At 38.8% G+C, this 17585-nt stretch overlaps 1 protein-coding gene across 1 annotated transcript in view; it reads left to right on the forward strand.

Moving 5' to 3' along the window:
• Window positions 1-17585, forward strand: part of TrpA1 (Transient receptor potential cation channel A1) — a 393252-nt gene that overhangs the window by 245324 nt on the left and 130343 nt on the right. The window lies entirely within an intron of this gene.

Consider the following 17585-nt stretch of genomic DNA (forward strand, 5'->3'; position numbering starts at 1 on the left):
TGCTAAAAACTGACAGACTAAAGCCAGAGAATTTCCCGATTAGAATATTTCAGGATTACATGACATAGTGGTGCAAAAGTGGTAAAAGTATAGATTAAGATAGAAACGGGTATAAATTGACGGGTTCAAGCTTATCCCCCCCCCCTAAAATTCTCCCTCGTAAAAAAAGATCCCCCCATGGAAAATTCCACAACAGAAAATTTCCCCCTTGCGTGGGAAACTCCCTGCCCAGAGAATTCCCCCCCCCTTCCGTAGAAAATTACCTGCCCAGAGAATTCCCCCCCCCCCTGAAAAATTACTCCGGATAGTTACTCTCTGAGGGAAACTCTCTCCCAGAAAGTCTCCCCGGAAAAATCCCCCTTCACTAAAAATTCCCCCTGGACAATTCCCCCTAAATGTAAAATTGAACAACTAAAGGAAAATTCAGATTAGCACTGCTGTGGTTAAGGTAGGAAATGAGGTTAGCAGCTGGTTTTGTATTAAATCAGGAGTTAAGCAGGGTTGTGTTCTATCCCCCTTTATATTGATTATTTTGATGGACTTTGTCTTAAAGAGCACAGGAAAGGCAATACTGTGGAGGAAGTCTCCCTGACTTAGATTATGCTGATGATTTAAGTATCCTAAATGAAAGTGTGAGCAAAATGAATGAACTTTTAGAGGATTTACGAGTTCAGGGGGCTAGAATAGGTTTGAAAATCAATGTCAAGAAGACTAAGTCACTAAGGCTAGGAATAAGTGAAGATGAAAAGGTGACGTTGGGTAACGAAAAGATAGATCAGGTGGGTAGCTTCACTTACCTTGGTAGTATCATAGGCAGCGCACTAGCGCTGATTGAGTAAAGAACAATGTGGCCACAATGTGTTTTTTTCTCTCTTTCTTCGACAGGCACTACGTATCGAAGGAGTTGTCGTAGAAACTTCGAAAATGGCTCTCTCAATTGGAAATTGGGGTGGCTAGTGCCCTTTTAAATAGTCGAAAGTGATAGGAGGGCGACTAGCCCCCTCCCCCCCCCCCCGCCCCTCCTTCCCCCAAACCCATCCAAACAATATTTTGAGAGCCATTTTTTTCAGCGTAGTTGATTTCCACTTAGACAATATCTTTTTGAGGAGGACACTCCCCCAAAACCCTCGGGGCAAGAGGTTTAAGTTATGCCCTGAGGGCATATAAGAACGATGTTGGCACAATGTACTATGTATTATTTTTTTTTCTTTAGAGCTGGGCAGTTCATATGGAAGGAGTCGTTGTAGAAACTTCAAAAGGGGCTCATTTAATTAAAATTTAGAGTTCTAGTGCCCTTTTTAATAGTCGCAAGTGATTGAAGAGCAACTAGCACCCCCACGCCCATCATTCCCCCAAACATATCCAATCAAAATTTTGAGATAGCCATTTTGTTCAGCGTAGTTGATTTCCAAATAGAAAATATATTTTTGAGGAGGACACTGCCCCACAACCCTCAGGGCAAAGGTTTTAAGTTATGCCGTGGGGGCATATAAGGTTTTTATAGAAGGCATTGTTGTAGACACTTCGAAAAAGGCTCATTCAATTGGAAATTCCAAGGGCTAGTGCTTTTTTTAATAGTCGAAAGTTATTGGAGGGTAACTAGCCCCCCTCCCCCACACCCCACATTTCCCCAAACACAACCAAACAAGATTTTGAGATAGTTATTATTTTACAAGTAGTTTATTTATAGACATAAAATAATTTTCTGAGCATTAAACTACCCCAAAATCCCTGGGCCATTGGTTATAAATTATGCCCAGGGGGCATATAAGAACGATGTTGGCACAATGTACTATTTATTATTATTTTTTTTTTCCTTTAGAGCTGGGCACTTCATATGGAAGGGTTCGTCGTAGAAACTTCAAAAGGGGCTCATTCGATTAAAATTGAGAGTTCTAGTGCCCTTTTTAATATTCGAAAGTGATTGGAGGGCAGCTAGCCCCCCCCCCTCCCACACCCATCATTCTCCCAAAAACATCCAATCATAATTTTGAGATAACTAGTTTGTTCAGTGTAGTATATTTTCAGATAGAAATATATTTTTGAGGAGGAAACTCCCCCACTACCCTCAGGGCAAGGATTATAAGCTATGCCCTGGGGGCATATAAGGTTTATATAGAAGGCGTTGTCGTAGAAATTTAAAAAAAGGCTCATTTGATTGGAAATTCCAAGGGCTAGTGCCCTTTTTAATAGTCGAAAGTGATTAGAGGGCAACTAGCCCCCCCCACGCCCATCATTCCCCCAAACAAATCCAATCAAAATTTTAAGATAGCCATTTTATTCACCGTAGTTGATTTCCAGATAGCAAATATGTATTTGAGGAGGGTACTCCCCCACAGCCCTCAGGGCAAGGGTTTTAAGTTATGCCCTGGGGGCATATAAGGTTTTTATAGAAGGCGTTGTCGTAGGAACTTCAAAAAAATCACATTCGATTGGAAATTCAAAGGGCTACTGCCCTCTTTAATAGTCGAAAGTGATTGGAGGGCAAATAGCCCCCCCCCCCTCCCACGCCCATCATTCCCCCAAACACATCCAATAAAAATTTCGAGATAACTATTTTTTTCAGCGTAGTCAATTTCCAGATAGAAAATATGTTTTTGAGGCGGGCACTCCCCCACAACCCTCAGGGCAAGGGTTATAAGTTATACCCTGGGGGGCATATAAGGTTCTTATCGAAACCTTTTGTCGTAGAAACTTGAAAAAGGGCTTATTCGATTTGAAACTCAAAGGGCTACTACCCTTTTTATAGTCGAAAGTGATTAGTGATATATTTTGTTGTTGTTGTTGTTTAGACCAGTGCACTTCGCATCGAAGGAGTTGTCGTGGAAACTTTGAAAAGGGCTCATTCGATTGAAAATAGAAAGGGCTGATGCCCATTTTCATAGTCGAAAGTGATTGGAGGGCAACTAACCCCCCTTCCAATCCCACCCTGCTACGCCCACCCTCCCATTTGCCCATTATGTTTAAAAACTAAATGTTGCCTTAAGATTAAATTAAAATACACTGTTATAATGCTAATTCCCAATAAGGCATCTCAGCAGTATCATAGGCAGTGCGCTAGTGCTGCCTATGTAAAGAACGATGTGGGCACAATGTGTGTCTGTTTTTTTTTTCTCCATATCCAGGCACTTCGTATCGAAGGAGTTGGCGTAGAAACTTCAGGCAGGGCTCATTCGATTGGAAATTGGAGTGGCTAGTGCCATTTTTAATAGTCGAAAGTAATTGGAGGGTAACTAGCCCCCCCCCCCCCCACGCCCGTCATTCCCCAAACACATCCAATAAAAATTTTGAGATAGCCATTTTGTTCAGCGAAGTTGATTTCTAGATAGAAAATATTTTTTTGAGGAGGAAACTCCCCCACAACCCTCAGTGCAAGGGTCTTAAATTATGCCCTGAGGACATATAAGATCAATGTTGACATTGTACAGCTTATTATTTTTTTCTTTAAAGCAGGACACTTCATATACAAGGGGTCAGCGCAGAGACTTTAAAAGGGGCTCATTCGATTAGAAATCAAGAGTTCTAGTGCCCTTTTTAATAGTCAAAAGTGATCGGAGGGCAACTAGCCCCCCCTCCCCCCCACGCCCATCATTTCCCCAAACAAATTCAATCAAAATTTTGAGATAGCCATTTTGTTCAGCGTAGTTAATTTCCAATTAGAAAATGTGTTTTTTGAGGAGGACACTCCCCCACAACCTTCAGGGTAAAGGTTTTAAGTTATGCCGTGGGGGCATATAAGGTTTTTATAGAAGGCATTGTCGTAGAAACTTCGAAAAAGGCTCTTTCGATTGGAAATTCCTAGGGCTAGTGCCCTTTTTCATAGTTGAAAGGGATTGGAGGGTAACTAGCCCCTCCCCCCCGGCCATCATTCCCACAAACATATCCAATCAAAATTGTGAGATAGCCATTTTGTTCAGCTTAGTTGTTTCCAGATAGAAAATATGTTTTGAGGAGGACACTCCCCCACAACCCTCAGGGCAAGGGTTTTAAGTTATGCCCTGGGGGCATATAAGGTTTTTATGGAAGATGTTGCCGTAGAAACTTCAAAACAGGCTCAGTCGATTGGAAATTCAAAGGGTTAGAGCCGTTTTTAATAGTCGAAAGTGATTGGAGGGAAACTTGCCCCCCACCCATCGCCCATCATTCCCCCACACATCCAATAAAAATTTTGAGATAGCCATTTTGTTCAGCGTAGTTGATTTCCAGATAGAAAATATGTTTTTGAGGAGGACACTCCCCCACAAGCCTCAGGGCATGGGTGTTAAGTTATGCCCTAGGGCATATAAGGTTCTTATTGAAGGCGGTGTCGTAGAAACTTCAAAACAGGCTCTTTCGATTGGAAATTCAAAGGGCTATTGCCCTTTTTAATAGTCGAAAGTGATCGGAGGACAACTATCCCGCGCCCATCATTCCCCCAAACACATCCAATCAAAATTTTGAGATTTCCATTTTGTTCAGCGTAGGTGAATCCAAGATAGAAAATGTGTTTTTGAGGAGGACACTCCCCCTAAACCCTCAGGACAAGGGTTTTAAAATATGCCCTGGGGGCATATAAGGTTTTTATAGAAGGCGTTGTCGTAGAAACTTCAAAACATGCTCATTCTATTGGAAATTCAAAGGGGTATTACACATTTTAATAGTCGAAAGTGTTTGGAGGGCAACTAGCCCCCCCCCCCACACCCATCATTCCCCCAAAGTCATCCAATTAAAATTTGAGATATATATTTTGTCAGCGTAGCTGATTTTCAGATTGAAAATATCTTTTTGAGGAGGACACTCCCCCATAACCCTCGGGGCAAGGGTTTTAAGTTATGCCATAGGGGCATATAAGGTTTTTATAGGAGATGTTGTCGTAGAAACTTCAAAACAGGCTCATTCGATTGGAAATTCAAAGGGCGTTTGCCTCTTTTAATAGTCGAAAGTGATTGGAGGGCAACTAGCCCCCCCACGCCCATCATTCCCCTAAACGCATCCAATCAAAATTGTGAGATAGCCATTTTGTTCAGCGTAGTTGACTTCCAGATAGAAAATATATTTTTGAGGAGGAAGCTCCCCCGCAACCCTCAAGGCAAAGGTTTTAAGTTACGCCCTGGGGGCATATAATGTTTTTTTTAGAAGGCGTTGTCGTAGAAACTTCAAAACAGGCTCATTCGATTGGAAATTCAAAGGGCTAGTGCCCTTTTTAAAAGTAAAAAGGGATTGGAGGGCAACTAGCCTCCCCCCCCCACCCATCATTCCCCCAAACACATCAAATCAAAATTTTGAGATATCCATTTTGTTCAGTGTAGTTGATTTCCAGATAGTAAATATTTTTTTAGGAGGAAACTCCCCCACAACCCTCAGTGCAAGGGTCTTAAATTATGACCTGAGGGCATATAAGATCAATGTTGACATTGTACAGCTTATTATTTTTTTTCTTTAAAGCAGGGCACTTCATATAGAAGGGGTCAGCACAGTGACTTTAAAAGGGGCTCATTCGATTAGAAATCGAGAGTTCTAGTGCCCTTTTTAATAGTCAAAAGTGATTTGAGGGCCACTAGCCCCCCCCCCACGCCCATCATTTCCCCAAACAAATTCAATCAAAATTTTGAGATAGCCATTTTGTTCAGCATAGTTAATTTCCAATTAGAAAATGTGTTTTTTGAGGAGGACACTCCCCCACAACCCTCAGGGTAAAGGTTTTAAGTTATGCCGTGGGGGCATATAAGGTTTTTATAGAAGGTATTGTCGTAGAAACTTCGAAAAAGGCACTTTTGATTGGAAATTCCAAGGGCTAGTGCCCTTTTTCATAGTTGAAAGTGATTGGAGGGTAACTAGCCCCTCCCCCCCCCCCGGCCATCATTCCCACAAACACATCCAATCAAAATTGTGAGATAGCCATTTTGTTCAGCGTAGTTGTTTCCAGATAGAAAATATGTTTTGAGGAGGACACTCCCCCACAACCCTCAGTGCAAGGGTTTTAAGTTATGCCCTGGGGCATATAAGGTTTTTATGGAAGATGTTGCCGTAGAAACTTCAAAACAGGCTCATTCGATTGGAAATTCAAAGGGCTAGTGCCCCTTTTAATAGTCGAAAGTGATTGGAGGGCAACTAGCCCCCCACCCATCACCCATCATTCCCCCACACATCCAATCAAAATTTTGAGATAGCCATTTTGTTCAGCGTAGTTGATATCCAGATAGAAAATATGTTTTTGAGGAGGACACTCCCCCACAAGCCTCAGGGCATGGGTGTTAAGTTATGCCCTAGGACATATAAGGTTCTTATTGAAGGCGGTGTCGTAGAAACTTCAAAACAGGCTCTTTCGATTGGAAATTCAAAGGGCTATTGCCCTTTTTAAGTCGAAAGTGATTGGAGGGCAACTACCCCGCGCCCATCATTCCCCCAAACACATCCAATCAAAATTTTGAGATTTCCATTTTGTTCAGCGTAGTTGATTTCAAGATAGAAAATGTTTTTTTGAGGAGGACACTCCCCCAAAACCCTCAGGACAAGGGTTTTAAAATATGCCCTGGGGGCATATAAGGCTTTTATAGAAGGCGTTGTCGTAGAAACTTCAAAACAAGCTCATTCGATTGGAAATTCAAAGGGCTAGTGCCCTTTTTAATAGTCGAAAGTGATTGGAGGGCAACTAGCCCCCCTCCCCCACATCCATCATTCCCCCAAACTCATCTAATTAAAATTTTGAGATATATATTTTGTCAGCGTAGCTGATTTCCAGATTGAAAATATCTTTTAGAGGAGGACACTCCCCCATAACCCTCGGGGCAGGGGTTTTAAGTTATGCCCTGGGGGCATATAAGGTTTTTATAGAAGACGTTGTCGTAGAAACTTCAAAACAGGCTCATTCGATTGGAAATTCAAAGGGCGTTTGCCTCTTTCAATAGTCGAAAGTGATTGGAGGGCAACTAGCCCCCCCACGCCCATCATTCACCTAAATGCATCCAATCAAAATTGTGAGATAGACATTTTGTTCAGCGTAGTTGATTTCCAGATAGAAAATATATATTTTTGAGGAGGAAGCTCCCCCGCAACCCTCAGGGCAAAGGTTTTAAGTTACGCCCTGGGGGCATATAATGTTTTTTTTAGAAGGCGTTGTCGTATAAACTTCAAAACAGGCTCATTTGATTGGAAATTGGAAAGTAAAAAGGGATTGGAGGGCAACTAGCCTCCCCCTTCCGCCCATCGTTCCCCCAGACACATCCAATCAAAATTTTGAGATAGCCATTTTGTTCAGCGTAGTTGATTTCCAGATAGAAAATATGTTTTTTAGGAGGACACTCCCCAAAAACCCTCAGGGCAAGGGTTTTAAGTTATGCCATGGGGGCATATAAGGATTCATAAGGAGGCGTTGTCGTAGAAACTTCAAAACAGGCTCATTCAATTGGAAATTGAAAGGGCTAGTTCTCTTCTTAATAGTTGAAAGTGATTGGAGGGAAACTAGCCCCTCCTCCACGCCCATCATTCCCCCAAACACATCCAATCAACATTTTGATATAGCCTTTTTCTTCAGCGTAGTTGATTTCCAGATAAAAAATATTTTTTTTAGGAAGACACTCTCCAACAACCCTCAAGGCAAGGGTTTTAAGTTATGTCCTGGGGTCCCTTCTTAAGTTATGTCCTTCCCTTCTTTAAGTTAGTCCCTTCTTATTGCAGTAAAATACTCCTGTTTTTTTTTGTTTTTTTTTACCATAAAGCTTCTTTTTAATTAAGCAAATTTACTTCATATTTGGTAGAAATATATGCAAGGATGTGTAAGTGCGCATCAGCTAGTATGAGGTGGGTTATTTTTTAGCCGAAGAGAAATATTTTACAAAAGTGTTTTTCAATGCCAAACATCCTAACTCTCATTGAGCCTTACGACAAAAATAGAATTGGTTCTAGGGGAAGGGGGGATAACTGAAAATGTAATCCGTCTGGGTTTCCGTGAATATTTCAAGTCTACGCCTTTATTATTAATATAAATAGTATCATTAAACCCTAAACAGTAATGTTTGATTCCTTATATGAATACAATCTCCTTATCCCCTCATGGTTATATGAACTTCGAGTGATTGTCATCTGATAGCAAATTGAGAGTTACCTTCCAAAATTTACCGTGGAGGGGGGTTTCTGGTGAGAATTTTATCGAAGGGAAATTTGGGGAGGGTTTTCAGGGGTGAATTCCCCGGAGGGGGATTATCTTAGTACGCCATTGACAAACTAAAGCCTCCTTCAAAACTGAGGCGTTGACCTTTGACACTGAACTACGTAAGTTATGCGTCAGACTTGCGATAATATATTTAAATTAAGTGCTGGAGGGGGTTTTAGAGAGGGTACCCACTCTTCTCTTACTGTGGAAAAAAAATCAAGTGTAAAATTAAACATGATATTCTTACACAGTAATGGATCCAGGTAGGGCGCTAACCCCTCTGGCTTAGATGCAGTTTAACTTTATATAGCATACTTTTATGTGTACCAACTGATGGAGGAGAAAAACACAAAAAAACAAGGTCATCAAGTTTCAGTTATGAGTAACATCTATTAGCCAAAAAAGTTTCGTCAGAATTCTAGTTTACAAATCTGTCGATAAAAAAAAAGAAAAAAAAATTCGAAATCCAAGTAATCAAATTTCTCATAGGGAGAGCCGCAGGTAAACATTTTGCAGCCAAATATTTTGACAAAATTAAAAAAAAAGAAGGTTGACTCCAAAATATTCAAAGCAAAGCCTACAGCCAAATTCCTTCATTAAGCGTTTCTGCTGATGTTTTCATAGATAAATGCACTACGAAGTATTCCCACAAAGATTTGGAGCCAAAATTTTGGCAATAAAATATACTGACAATGTTATTGAAGCAAAAGTTACTACCAAAAAAACTCAAAGCAAACTACTGCCAAAAATAGTTCAGTAGGAATTGCTGCGGAACTTTTTCCTGATTGGGCTACTGGGTTGGTCCACAGCTACTGGATGCCAGATTTGGGATACTCTGGAAGGATTGCTCTTTAAGTACCCCTTATTCTGAAGTAATGCGCATTAACGGCATTAGTTTTGTTGCTTCTCATGCTAAATCACCACAAAGACCTGAAAGTCCCTGCTTATTTTTATAGAATTAAATGCTATAAAGGTTTTCTCTTCAAAGAAATATAGCCTATATAGGGCATGTCAGGTTTGAACAAATTGTCTCAAAGGTCTCAGCGAGAGAAATAGAAGGTTCTCTTTAAAACCATGTTACTAAAAAATTTTTGTTTTTCTTATTAGCTTAAAATTTAATTCAAAAGAATCTGAAACAAATTGATTTCATATAAGTTCTCAACCTAGTATTTGTTTAAATAGTTTCAAAACCAGTCCTGTATTGAAAAGCCCTGGTCATTTGTCTCTCCAGAAACGAGAAGCTATCGGCTTATGAAATCAAGCCTCAGAACTTACGTAGAATTACTTAGTTCCTCCTACGTTGTCTCGCGCATGAGGCGACAACGGTGATTCTCCACGACAACCAAAAAAGACCTCTTGAGACCATAGATCTTTCAAAGATGTCCTCGCCAAATTAGCTTCTTTCTCTAGGGATCGGCCAAGCGTTTTTCTCTGTCGTCCGCGTCTTCTAATGCCGGGGTTGTCAAAAATAAACATTTTTATCCTTATATTTAAGGCCGTAGCCAGGGGAAGGGGAGGGGGTTGAACCCCCACCGCCTCCCACTGAAATGTTTGTCTGACTTGCAAAAACGTAACAAAAAGGGATATAAACAAATTTTGTATGCGTTTTTGATGTTTTTTTATGTAATGACCCTGCTTATTTTATGGAATTAAATGCTATAAATGTTTTCTGTTCAGAGAAATGTAGCATATACTGGGCTTGTCATGTTTGAACAAGTTGTCATAAAGGTCTCAGCGAGAGAAATAGAAGGCTCTCTTTAAAAAATTGTTTTACTACAAAATTTTCGTTCATTTTTTTAGCTATAAATTTAATACAAAAGTATCTGAAACAAATTGATTTCATATAAGTTCTCAACCTAGTAGGCCCATTTGTTTAAATATTTTCAAAACCAGTCCTGTATTGAAAAGCCATGGTCGTTTGTCTCTCCAGAAATGAGGGATATCTCTCCAGAATATCGACTTATGAAATCAAGCCTCAGAAATAAACCAGTAAAGGTAGCATTCTGTTTATCACGAAGTATAGGTACGCTGTCCCTTTCACCCGTGTCACGAGCTAGGATCATCGTACTATATGGCCTAATTTCATTTACTGTGAAAAACGTTTGATCGTCTGATGAATTTTTTTGCCCTATTTTCCATTTAAAAATCACGAGAATTAGATTGAAGTAATAATGTGTCTCTTAAGTGGCTTTTGAATTGTCAAATGTAAAAAATTTTTCTGTCTTAAGTATTTTTCATAGCCAATTAAAAAAATCATCTACTTCGTTTTCTTCCCTGACCTTAAATTTTTTTTGTTAATATTTTATGAGTGGAGCCCAATGGCGACAAGTGATTTCACCGGTGGTGCCTTCCCCCTTCAATAAAAAAAATAAGTAACCTATCAAAGTGTTCGTAGTAACGACAATCAACCTTTAGTGGGATTCTAAACATTTAAGCTTGTATAAAGTTACCCATTAAAATTTACGAGCCTCAAATATTTCACCTAACTTTAGAATAAAAGGATATGTGCTAAATACCGTCGTCTTGAGCATGTCCAAGAACCGTATCTTGAATGTTTCACGTTTCACTAAAATGTGAAATTTTGCATTTTTACTGAGAAGGCTGGATGTGTTTTTTCCAAAGGTCATTCTATAGAATCCGTTGTCTTAGGATATTGGGATAGGGCATATTAAAACTGAAATTAAAAGTTTTGGTGCTACTTTTAAGTAGAAAAAGTATTGACGCGGCAGCACGTTGACATTTTCTACCATTAAATAATAAAAAACTAATTTTTAACTGAGGTTAAGGAGAAACATTAAAAATTTAAACGAAGAGAAAGTATTTCGTATATGCGACGGACTGGCCCCTCCTTAATACCTCGCTCTTTACGCCGAAGTTTTTCAGTACTTAATAAAACCTCTTATTCTGATTAAACGGCCTTTGTGTTTCGAGTGTCGTTCTTATAAAACTGGGATTAAAAGTCAAACTTAAGCGTAAAGAGTGATATGCTGAGGAGGGACTAGTCTCCCCTATGTATAGAATAATTTTTGTTCGTTTAAACTTTCAGGCTGCTCCGTACATTCAGATGAAAGAACTTGTTTTTTTTAGATTTAATCTCTTATCCATCTTAAATAATGCCAGGAAATCCGTCTCTCCCCTCCATGAAAAATTCCCCCCCCCCAAAAAAAAATCCTTCAGGAAAGTTCCTTCCGCATAAAATCCCATCCCTCAAAAAATTCCACTAGATAATTCCATCCTCACTGAAAATTCCCTCGAAAAATTTCCTGCGGACGATTAGGCCTGGAGAGTTATTCTCAGCCTACTTTCATTTGAAAAAGACTTGCTTTTTATTTAATTTGTGATTGTCTTTCAAATCATGCCGGATGTCTCCCCTACGTGAGAAAATTTTCCCGGACCCTCCCCCTCCAATGGAAATTTTTTCCCACAGAAAATACCCCTGAGGAAAGTTGCCCACACGGAAAATACCCCATGGAGAATTTCTCCCGAGGAAAAATTCTCCCCTCCAAGGAAAAATCCCCCAGATAATTTTAGCCCTGTTGAAAATGTCCCTCGGACGATTCTACCGAAACATCTCTACATGTAAAACTTGAAAAAAAGTCGTGAAAGAAAAAGTAAGACAAATTAAAAGAATTTTGCATAGGAATTTCGACAAATCTTTCCGTGCAAAATTTCGACTGGAAAGTTTATCCCCAGAAACTTCCCTCGCGATTTTTCCCGTGCCCCTCTCCTCCCGCCGAAAATTCTCCCTTCCTCAAAAGTTGTCTTATAACGTACATGTCTTTCCACAGGGGCTGTGGGTGGTCATGTCATCCACAGAGGCATAGTTATCAGACCTTTATACTATGCTGAACAAATTTGTGATCTTAAAATTTTGATCGGATAACTTTGGGGAAAATTGGCATGGTAGGGGGGCTAGTTGCCTTCCAATCTTTTTCGTCACTGAAAAGTCCACTAGAACTTTTAATTTACATTTGAATGAGCCCTCTTTCGATCTTCTCGGACCATCGGGTCAATATGATCACCCCTGAAAAAAAGCAACAAATGAACACGCATCCGTGATCTTTTGCCCCAAAAAAATAAAAAGAAACAAAATTCAAAATTTTGCAAATGGGAGCTTGAAACCTCTACAGTAAAGTTCTCTGATACGGTCAATATGATACAATTTTCATTATGATTCATTGACTTTTTGAGTGTGTTTTCCCTCTTTGTTGAAAATTAGACAAATTTTATCAGGCTGGTAGCTTTTCATAGGTAACATTAATCTTGATGAATTTTGTATATTTAGAATCAGCATAGAAAAGCCAAATCTTTTGATTTATCTACTGTTATAAGCTTCTGTTTTTTTAGAGTTTAAGGCATTATTAGGACGAGTAGTTCCTTACTTAAAACTCGTCATTACGATCTATTTGATTCTGTGAAGAAAAGCAGCTATTGTGGCCCCACGAGGAACACAAGGCTATTGAGTGAATATTCTGAGCTAGCCAATCAATTTAGAATTACCAATAGCTTTTCTATTCAGCTTCCTTGAAAAGCCAAGCTATTTAGAATTACCAATAGCTTTCTATTCAGCTTCCCTGAGAAGAGCATGGGTAACTTGTAAGAGTGGAAAATGGCGATAGTGTCGGCCAAAAAACCACCAGCTCCATCTAGCATTTGGTGACACTTGACATTTTGTCAAGCTTTGTAATCGTTTTTCAGTCAGGAACTGAGATCAGACACTTATTACTACACTAATTTGAACAATTAAACAAATAAAATTAGAAAAATGCCACGTGTTGCCAAACGTTAGATGTTCGCAACTCTTGTGCGAACAGCTATCCACACTCTTTGCTTTCCTGTTTCAGAGGTCGTGATTATGTCCAAGTGTATTCGTTTTTAGAGATGCATACGGTCAATAGATGCATGACCAATGTAGACAATTGTTTGCAAGTTTCATTTCAATCAATCAATCAATTTATTAATACTTAAAAAAAAACAGTTACAAAACCTAAGGTTTTTTACACGCCCAAGAAGCTAAGCTTGTAAAGGGCCAAAAAACAAAACAAAAAAAAAACACTATTATAAAGCACATAAAAAAAAACCAACAAACAAATACTGGAACAAGACAAGGACAATTATGAAATAGAGGATTTAGAAGGAAACTTAACATATAACTGAAAAAAAAATTTAATGAAGAAAAGAGATTAAAAATAAGGATAGAACTTAGTCTATTAATTTCAGGCTTCACTTAAGTATATACACTGGTGTGTAGATACGCATGACCTGTTAAGGATGAAGGCCAGTGATTCTTCCTGTGAGGGGGAAGGTGGAGGGATTTCTGAGGCATCAAAAGTGGATTTTTAGGCTCCAATTTTCTAACTTTCTTTGCGACTTCTGCTAGCTATAAAAGGAGGGGAAGTGGGAGTAAGGAGAAAGGGTGTGTGAAAGCACAGGGTGGCTGGCCCCGAGCCTCCATTCCACTTCCTTGCTGAAGGGCCAAAAATGGAGATCAGTACCGCCTGTTTGGACCTTAAGGGTCTAGTGCTGTCATACTTATCTGCCACGATATCTAGCCTTTCAACAAAATTCTTAGTTTCCCTCAGGAAAGGTATTTCAAATAATACAGGACTCTATCCCTGTACCAAACTCTACCCTATCTCTAGACACTAGACTCCACATAGGTGAAAAGAAGTCAAAAGTAAAAGTACAAATATCTTACTTATTTTCATTTCAACTTTACAAAACGAATTAAACTAACAATAAACTCAAAATTGAACAAAACCCTTCGCGACTAATCACGACTCGCCTCCGACGAGGAGGTTCACGTAGCTCTGACTAATGGCATTGGATGATCCCTTCAAATTGAAGTACCAAATTTACCATTGGCTTTTCAAGCTATTTTTGTTTCCTCTGTGAGTGAGTCGTAGCCTGCTTTTTTCAGAGGCTAGCTAATTAGCGGATCCCTTAAACCCGAGTCATGATCAGTTAACCAAGAGAGAACATTAACAGGGCGACAAGACATTTAATAATAACTAGACATAAGGTTGGAGTATTAAAATGAAACAGAAATTAAGTTAAGTTTAAAAGAAGGGCACTTATCTAATTAACAGGGCCAAGGGCCCCAGCAAGCACTTAAATTTAACATTTTACAAAAACTCTACAGCTATAACCTAAAAAATTTGAAATTTCCTGAATTCTAGGAATGGGTTGTTGCATATACGTGTTTTTATCACAGGGGGCATCGTAACGAGCTAGCTGCCATAGATTATCAAGTGGCTCGGTCGAATGACCCTTAAAAGATATATTGCCCTTTTTAAGTGACAAAAGAGGTGACACCTCAGCAAAATACCAATTTGTAGCATTTTATCATGCAAAACACCCATTTGTCCAAAGCAGGACTCTAATGTTGTGCAGAAAAAATTCTTAGAACTATTGAAAGAGAGTTTATATAGCTATATAGGTCTCAAAGGATTTTCTGGCGTTTGGTATCACATTTGTCCTAAAGCTTACATGCTGTTCCTTCAAAATAAGTAATAAATATTTGTGCACCTGATACCAAACAGCTTGTGATTACAGACTGTGATTAAAGAGTGACTCGTCCTTATAGTAATCAAAATTCTTAGAAATAAAATTTTGATAATTAATATATACTTCAAAAGAACTGAATTTTATGATAAATATAAATATGTAGAATTCATTAGATTTGAAATGATCTATCAAAAGTTACGGGGAGGATTTGACTATTTGAAGAAAAAAAGGAAACAACCCCAAGAACTGTTGTATGATTATAATGAATATTACACCTTCATATACAATATATCTCACAACCCTATTACAAAGGTTTCAAGCTCCTATCTACAAAATGAGAAATTTTGTATATTTTTGAAAAGGATGGTCAAAGTTATGTGGCTAGTTGTTTTTCAGCATTGTGGCTATCTAATTCTTCTAGGGGAAGGGCAATACCTAAGGCATCAAAAAACTCTTTTAATGTAGATATTTCCAAACTCTCCGGGAGAAGTGCTCCAGATAACTTGAACAAAAAATCAGATTAACATGATCTAACCTCCAACCTTACTTCGTTGAGAATAATATAAATATATGAACAAGTATAGGATGAAGCGCTCAGTATGGGTCCCGGTGAAGTGAAAGCTTCTCTGTTATTTTAGGAATGGTACTTCTTTTAAGAAAATTCTATTTTATTTTAGGTCCCTTTTCTCGAAACATTGCTATAAAAAAGTTAAACTTTACTGTGAAGAATTGGGATGGAAAGGATTATAGTCTGTGGCTTATTTAGCCACAGTGTCAAAAATTAACAAAAAACAAAAAATAGGTTCTTAAAGCAAAAGTATAAAACAACAATTACATTTGAAATAAACAGAGCTTATTCTGTATAGAATAGAATTTTTTAACACTAAATCACAAAAGGCAGTGGTCACAAAAACAAACACACTTTCATACAAACTTAAATTGGCACAAAAGTATAATCTAGGCTAGTCGACTATCACCCTCATCCCTAATCTTCAAAAAACCTTTCTCTATGTTCTATACCAATAGCCAGAAACCTTTTGTGTCTTTTTTTTTACCTCGCATTCTTTCCTTGCTAATAAATTTATTATCTCATCTTTCTCCCAAACCTCAACCCTAAACAATTCTTTCCTTAAATCTATTAATTCGCGACATTTCCCCACAAAATGAACCAATTCTTCCTCTTTCCTGCACATGGGACATAAGTAAGAACCAGTATATTGCCTAACCCCTCCTAGATACTTCCTTCTCTCACCTAGTGGTAACCCATCTGACCTAGCACAAATAATAAACCATAGCTGCCTCTTTTGAAGCCCCGCCTTAAAATACAATTCTTCTCCCCACTGCTCTTTAGCCTATGCATATAACTCCAGTGATCGGGTCTCATTCACGTGCGCATTCACTTGCACCTGGATCTCATGGTCCTTTAACCTCTCCCTGACCCTACTTGCAACTTCTCCATCCTTTAATCCAATCCCGAGCCCACCATTCTATAGCTCTGAAAATCCACAATCAGCCAATATCTTCTTTATTTGAGATGGCCATGTATCACTCTTTGGGATCCTCAGAGCTTCTAAATATGCTGCTTTTGTTATCCTTACTCTGGGCATACTCAGAATTTTCTTTCATAGTCTTATCATCCCTACTAGCCTATCACTTCTTAAAGAAAATAAACCTAGATCTCCTCTCAATACTAAACTATTCTTTGAAAAATGTAGACCTAAAACTCTCTTAAAATACTGAAGCTGAATCTCCTCCATCCTCTCACCAGCTAAATATCCCCAAACTTCAGATCCATAATGCATAGCCAATGCAATCTTTTCCTGAAATATCTGCTTATGCATCTTCAGGCTCTGTATGTTTGCCAGTTGGCTAGCAGGCGCAGCATAGGCACATGACTTTCCTTTAGCAAGACTTAGCTTCAGCTGCTTTCCAAACTTACCATTTGACGAATACTTACATCCTAAATACGTAATTTCATCCCTACTTTCTAAATCTGTTCCCTCCCATTTTACTCTATCCCTACTTGTAATCTTACCCCCTTTTCTAAAAACCATAACTACCGACTTCTTTACATTCAGGCTTAGTTGTTTCCTATCTATATATTCCTTAGTTTTGTCCAACAAAAACTGTAAATCCTCTCTAGACTTTGCTACTAGTGCCAGATCACCTGCGAACATCAGGATGCATAGTTCACAGATATCTAATGACGTCATTGGGGCTCCTTGCTTCCTAAGAAAATTATGCAAATCGTTAATAAACAACGAAAATAACCGCGGAGAGAGGGGGGCAATCTTTTTTAACCCCTTTTTTAGAACAAATTACATCTGAGAATTTTCCTGCAACCCTAATAACAAACTTTGTAGCTTCATACATACTTATCAAAATCCTCACAAGTGGGTATGGCAGGCCAATATTTATACAATCCTTCATTAACAGTTCCCTCTTTACATTATCAAATGCCCCTTTTAAATAAAAAAAAGCTACATACAATTTAGTATGACGGCACTAGACATTTAAGGTCCAAACCGGCGGTGCTGATCTCCGTTTCGTGGCCCTTCAGCCAGGAAGTACATACAATTTAGCTCCCTTCATACTTATAAACTTATCAACTAAATACTTTAATGTAAAAATTTTATCAATCGCACTATGTCCCTCCCTGAATCCAGACTGCTCCGCGGCTAGCCTTTCAGTTTTCTGGAGCCAACTTCTAATTCTGTTATCTAATACCTTCGCCATTAGCTTTCCTAGTGTGTTACCTAAATGTATATATCTATAATTTTCAGGTAGTTTCCTATCCCCTTTCTTAAAAATTGGCACTCCTGCTGCCAGGTTCCACTCACTAGGAAATTCCAGATCGACGAACTGCTGTAAATATAAAAGAAATAATTTACAATGTTACGGTTCTACTATACTTCCATAGAGCTGCTGGAATGCTATCAGGACCAGG

This window comes from Artemia sp. Qi Xiang Cuo, chromosome 10 (assembly GCF_049724085.1).
Source record: "Artemia sp. Qi Xiang Cuo chromosome 10, ASM4972408v1, whole genome shotgun sequence".
Lineage (NCBI taxonomy): Eukaryota > Metazoa > Arthropoda > Branchiopoda > Anostraca > Artemiidae > Artemia > Artemia sp. Qi Xiang Cuo.